Source organism: Amphibalanus amphitrite, unplaced genomic scaffold (assembly GCF_019059575.1).
Source record: "Amphibalanus amphitrite isolate SeventyFive unplaced genomic scaffold, NRLGWU_Aamphi_draft 000290F_arrow, whole genome shotgun sequence".
Taxonomy (NCBI): Eukaryota; Metazoa; Arthropoda; class Thecostraca; order Balanomorpha; family Balanidae; genus Amphibalanus; species Amphibalanus amphitrite.
In genome coordinates this window covers 461,195-467,194 of record NW_024881785.1, presented here as the reverse complement: position 1 = coordinate 467,194, position 6,000 = coordinate 461,195, and positions in this window count along the sequence as shown.

Below are 6,000 nucleotides of genomic sequence, written 5' to 3'. Positions count from 1 at the left end.
TGACGTATCTCTCTGCTTCTTCATGGTCGGGCATGTAACTTTCTGAATGCCGGCTCGTACCGTCATCCTTTTATTTTGGCAAGCAGGTCTTTCTAACTATCGTGGTGTTTCGAGACCTCGTTAGTTGTCGAACCCTGCGATTGGCGTGGGCCTTCAAAGCCGTTCCTGGCCCCGTAGCCGTCTTTTTCATTCGGCTTGGGCCATCAAAACCGTCCCTGGCCCCTTTCAGCACAGCCGTGCTTTTAAGTCGGCGTGGGCCTCTTTCAGAATGGCGTGCATTCCTCCGACAATATTATAACTGCCTATTTAACTGCACGTTTTGTGCATGGAGCTCGTTGAGGACCTAGACTTCCAAAATGTTTTTTTTTTAGATTTTGGTTTGTCTTGTCAATGACCAGGGCGAAAAAATAAGTGGCCGAAATCCGATGAGAAAGGCAGATTTGGGGGTACCCTACCTTTTAAGCCCCGCCACATGTGGCCGGCCGCCGCCTTTGGGCCCTACCAATCATTTTCGGAAAACGACACCTCTGCTTGAACTGCACAATTTAAGCGTCAGCGTTGCAAGAATCATTATAAATCACGATTCCATGTGTTTGAAATTATATTGCCGCATTTTTATCGCGCATAAAACATGCCTGTAACCGTGTGTATCACTGTAAGAGAATGAATGATAGCTAGAAAGATATAAGAAATGGTGACTTGTTCAACGTTCATGACCGTTCATGAACATTCACGAAGTGTTCGTGAACAGAGGAGCTTTCGTGAACACTGACCTTGGATGACGGAATTCGTAAACTATCAAATAAACAAACAAACGTTGTTCGCGAACTGTTCATGAACAAATATACAAACACCAAACCCTGAAAAACATCGAATCCTCAGCTTGATTTACGCTCTTCCCGTTGATGCGAGATAGTGGACACGATGTGGATCATCATATTATGTCCCGACATCGGGGAAATTATGAGCTCTAAGCAAACATGCATTTATGACGTCACCTCATCATGACCTGACAACACAAAACACCTCAAGTCGCACGATTAAAGCCCCTCTCATATGACGTCACTTGCTTACCTGATGTTAACCTACTGTTAACGCCAGACCCCTTGAGACCCTAATTTTTCACGATTACTTTTAAATGCGTGAAGGAATTTCAACCAAGTTCAGGACATGGCCGTTTCAAGACAGGCCGAAACTTTTACAATTTAGATATTTTATCGCCATTTCAATATTTCAGGCACTTGTCATTGACTCGTAATGTTAAATTTCGAGCAAGTTTTTCATCCGGTGTGTAGAGGCTATCACCAGTCAGTCTGTGATACGTTATGACGTCACAGCTAAGCCCCGCCTCTGTGGTCTTGGCCTGCGGCGGTTTCGGGCCGGCGCGCGGTCACTCTCGCTGTGGCGGGGAGCGGGGACGGGCGACGGTCGAGCGGTGCCGAAAGCCGGCGGAGTTGTGCGTAGCGTCTTGGCTGACAGTGCCCAGAGAGCGACATGATGACTAAGGAGTCATAAATGCTCAATGCGCATTGCTTCTACAATGCTGATATGTTCGCTGATATTTTTTTTATAAGCTGCATATGACGGGCAGATGGCATATAACTGACATAAGGTTAGGAAATATTCACCTGTATTTAAAGCCTATGGCGTTGCAGATAATGCGATAATGGGATGTCGGATGTCACCAAGTAGCTGCCGATTTGTACATTGCTATGCAACCATCGAACAACGCAATAATAAGTTAATTGCCTGAGCTTCACATCATACGGCTCGCTCGTATTTCAAACAGATACCCTACATCGAAAATCGTATTTGTTAGGAATCGTTAACGTTTGTTCGAAGCACGACTGAGTAGTAGGCTGAGGAGTGATGGTCCTCTTGGTCCTATATACAAGAGTCAACAAGAGCCTAACATTTACTTGACCGTCTGCTGCAATTGACTCAAAGCACGTGAAGCGTCAGCGAAATTCATAGTCCTTCACAGATGGCAGGGGTGTCGTTTGTACAGAGGTCGCTGATGGGCACGGGTCAATGCCGCAGTCGTGGGCGGAGCCTAATGTCATATAACGTAGAAAGCCTCTATCCAGGATGGAAAAACAGTTAACATTACGAGTCAATGACAAGTGCCTGAAATATTGAAATGGCGATAAAATATCTAAATTGTAAAAGTTTCGGCCTGTCTTGAAACGGCCATGTCCTGAGCTTGGTTCAAATTCCTCCACGCATTTAAAAATAATCGCGAAAAATTAGGGTATCAAGGGGTCTGGCGTTAACAGTAGTGATGTCTATCCAGTCTTACATATGTGTAGGAATCTTTTTAGAACTATTATCATGGAAAATCACGGTCATGCCGAAAGCCGTCCGGCACGATCAGCCTGCCAAACAAGTGGTATGGTGCGGATAAGTCTGAGTCAGATACCGATGACTTAAGAAGTGACTCATCCAAAGATTTTCGCTCGGTCATAGCAGTGTCCGCACATACTACATGTGTTCGGCTCCCGCTAGAAGTACGTACGCCAGAATCTAAGTGCATTGCTCGCTTCAATTATCGTAAAAACCAGGGCTGCGGAGTCGCAGACGGCAACGACAGTTCTGACCGCAATCGGAGTCGTAGTCGGAGTCAATTTTGGGAGCCAGAGTCGGAGTCACCGAAAATCAATTGACTCCCCAGACCTGCCAGGGCTGTGGAGTCGGAGTCGGTCGGAGTCGACAGATCTGTCCGGAGTCGATTGATTGATCGGAGTTGATTTTTGGAAGCCGGAGTCGGAGGCGGAGTCACCGAAAATCCATCGACTCCGAAACTTTGGTAAAAACAACTGCATGTCACTATGGATACATTCAAATGCAACTTATTCAAAATAATAACATTGGCTGCTTGCCAAAAATGGTGACATTTCACAATTATCCGCCTTTGCTGGCTGATAAATTGACTTAGCATGATGCTTTCGACAACATACGGTTAAGGAAACTTTCCAATTCAGCATTCCATAAGAAATTAGCACGTTTAGTAGTGTAATTAATCACCATAAAAAGAGGCACTGTTTTTATGGTGCTATTTTTCATTTGCTTATGGTCTGCACGACACGAAATAGGCCTGACCTTAGGTCAAAAGTATAAAATCCGAGTTAAGAATACATATTAACTGTAACTGCTGCAAAGCATTTCATGGCCGGGGATGAGCACGTCGCTTTCACTTTCGAGATATCCACAAAAGTCGTTACAGCATTCGTGCCTGCAACGGCGCAGCCGCAGGTTAATTTGCAAATCATGCTCACTTTTCTGAAAAAATGAAGACTCAAAGAAAATGTGGGGAACCGAACCACATTCATGACTGAACCCATCAGTCGCTGTTAAACTCGAACGCTCATGCTCGGCCAAATTCTCGTGGCACAAAAACACAATGCCCCTTGTCTGCAAACAGAAGAAATCTTAGCCCAGGGCCAAGCGTGTTCGATCTCTGAACGAGCAATGACATAATTTGCTCCTTGTGCACACATGGACCGATACCTAGAAAGTTAGGAAGGACGCAAGCTCCTTTCACTTGCAACGCACAATTTCAATCAGAAAAATTGGCGTGTTAATCATTGAGAGACAGTTCGACCTTGGAAGTTCAGCCCTCTCGCTAACCCAAAACACGTTCGCTGGTTTCCGACTTAAGCGGTGGGATACTGCGCAGGTGCGTTGATTGATTCTCGTCATTTCTATTGCGCACATGCCTTTCAAGGATACATCACACATCTCGGGCCACATCTACGGGCTAAGGCCCGTTAAAGGCCCGCTCGTCGTGTTTCATATTGCAAAGCGTGTTCTAGGTGATGACTGTAGATTATGATCGGATTAACCTCTGAGGGCACCTTGTAGGCAGATGGCAGGATGAGTCATTAACGGATGCAAGTTTATGCGAAAAAGGCATTATTGTCCGTGGCGCATTGAAAAAGCATTTGTCCCTAGATCACTCAAAAACAAATGTTTGTTTGTTTGCGACACATGATGGAAAACCGTGAAGATGTGTCGTATGATGTATGCCTTCATTACGCTTGCACAACTGGGTTGAAACACGGGTTACCATAACCAAGCGAGTCAGCAGAAAATAAGGTGGCAAACGTCATATATTCGGATATTCGGATACGCAGTTCCATCCCATATCACAGCAATACGTATTGCAAAGGCCGGCATTCAATGCATCATCAAGCATGCATCAATGTCTTCAAACATCTTTAAATCACTGGACGTAACGTTATCCTAGCCTAAAAGCTACCTTTTTGTCGATCAACTCAAAGCTGTTGGCCTTGCCGCCCGGAGAATCCAGCATACTGGATAAGATTGTGCAATGTACAATGGGCATTCCGCAATGTGCATCGTTTTTGGGTGGCGGTTTTCCGTTATCACTTCGAGAGCCCTCCGGAATACCTGCACGTGCAAGCTCAGCATTCTTATGTGACGTCTCTTCGGATGATCTCTCAAGCACGAATCAACGAAATTTTACGTGAGATATACAGCACCGATTGATCTGATGTGAAATGATACCGTCCTATAAGTACTATTACGATCTTCGTTTCATCATCATGTTTCAGTCATGTTCTTAGCATATGCGATCGCTACTGGTGAGTCCGACAAAACACACGTAGATGAGAGCTGATGAGAACTGATGAGAACCGAGTGCTAGAAGAAGCATAAGGGTTAGTGCAATTAAAGGAAATCGTTTACTTTTAACATGGGGTTTTAAACCTCGCCGGCCGAAGGGGGCGGGTGCCGCCCCACCCCCATAGGTCGTATATCTCGGATTTTTCCTAAAGTTCATTAAGGTCAGGTCATTTTCGTGACCTCACCATTATAAGTCAATGGGGAAAAATGAAAACTACTATTCGGGCGCCGGGAACGATCTCCAACTATCTCAAGCACACAGAATCGTGATTTGATGCACTCCTTGCAAGGTTACATGCGTCACTTTTGCAATGTTGACCTTGCGTGACGTCATTTATGACGTCATCAAGGTCATATTAGTTTTTCGTGAATAACTCCCGATCCAATTAAAGGGACTATCCCACCTTTAACATGGGGTTTGAGTTGAGATAGCCAAGTTTGCGGCGAGGTTCAGAAACCACTATCTATCTAGGTTGCAACCCCCGCGGCCTCTTGGTGTTGAAGAAATTCGTTCCCTTCATTTGAAAATGGGCCTTGTACAAGGCCCTATCTTCAACATGGAGCGACCGTTAGTGTGACGTCACCTCGTTTAGTCATTCTGATTTAAATGGGTTTGTTCGTTGAAAAATCGCTTAAAACTTGGTCTGAACTTTGTTGTGGTGCCTACAGAGTAAAAAGAATCAGCTTTATGACAGTAATGTGGCCTGGGGAAGGAGGTAATTTTGGGCTGTGACGTCACATATTTGAAAGTTTGTGTTTGGATTATGGGAAGCCTAAGATGTTTAATGAAAAATAAATGCCAGAACCGTGTTCCTGGTCATCCAATCTATAAAGTCGGGCACAATTTAACTGGTTTTAACAACATTTTAGAAGGTGGGATAGTCCCTTTAAGCTAGCGAGTCGGGAAAGCCACCAATGGACTCAGGAAGACCTGCCGAATCGAATGATATGCGACATATGACCTCTTTCGACCAACTTCGTGACCTGGGGGCGCTGACCTGACCTTGACCTGAGGTCAACACCCTAAGTTGACCTGACCCAAGCAAAAAGTATATCATTCGACGCGCCTGAGCGAGGCAAACACGATGCTGCCAAAGTCGGCGCTCTACGCCCGTTTTTGCGAAGTTATTCACCAAAAACTGAACCGTACCTTGGGGCACTTGACCTGACCTCAGAGGTCACCGGTTTACCTAGGACCTTAAAATCGGGTACCGTAAAGTGGGGCTATTTGAAACGGATTTTACAGTTTTTGGCCTCTCCCTTTAAGACGGTTCATATTTCTTATAGCATGTAAATTGCAAAAATGTAGTTCTCCGTAAGCTCTTTCATATAGGTGCATTTTGGTTCAGCTAGTAA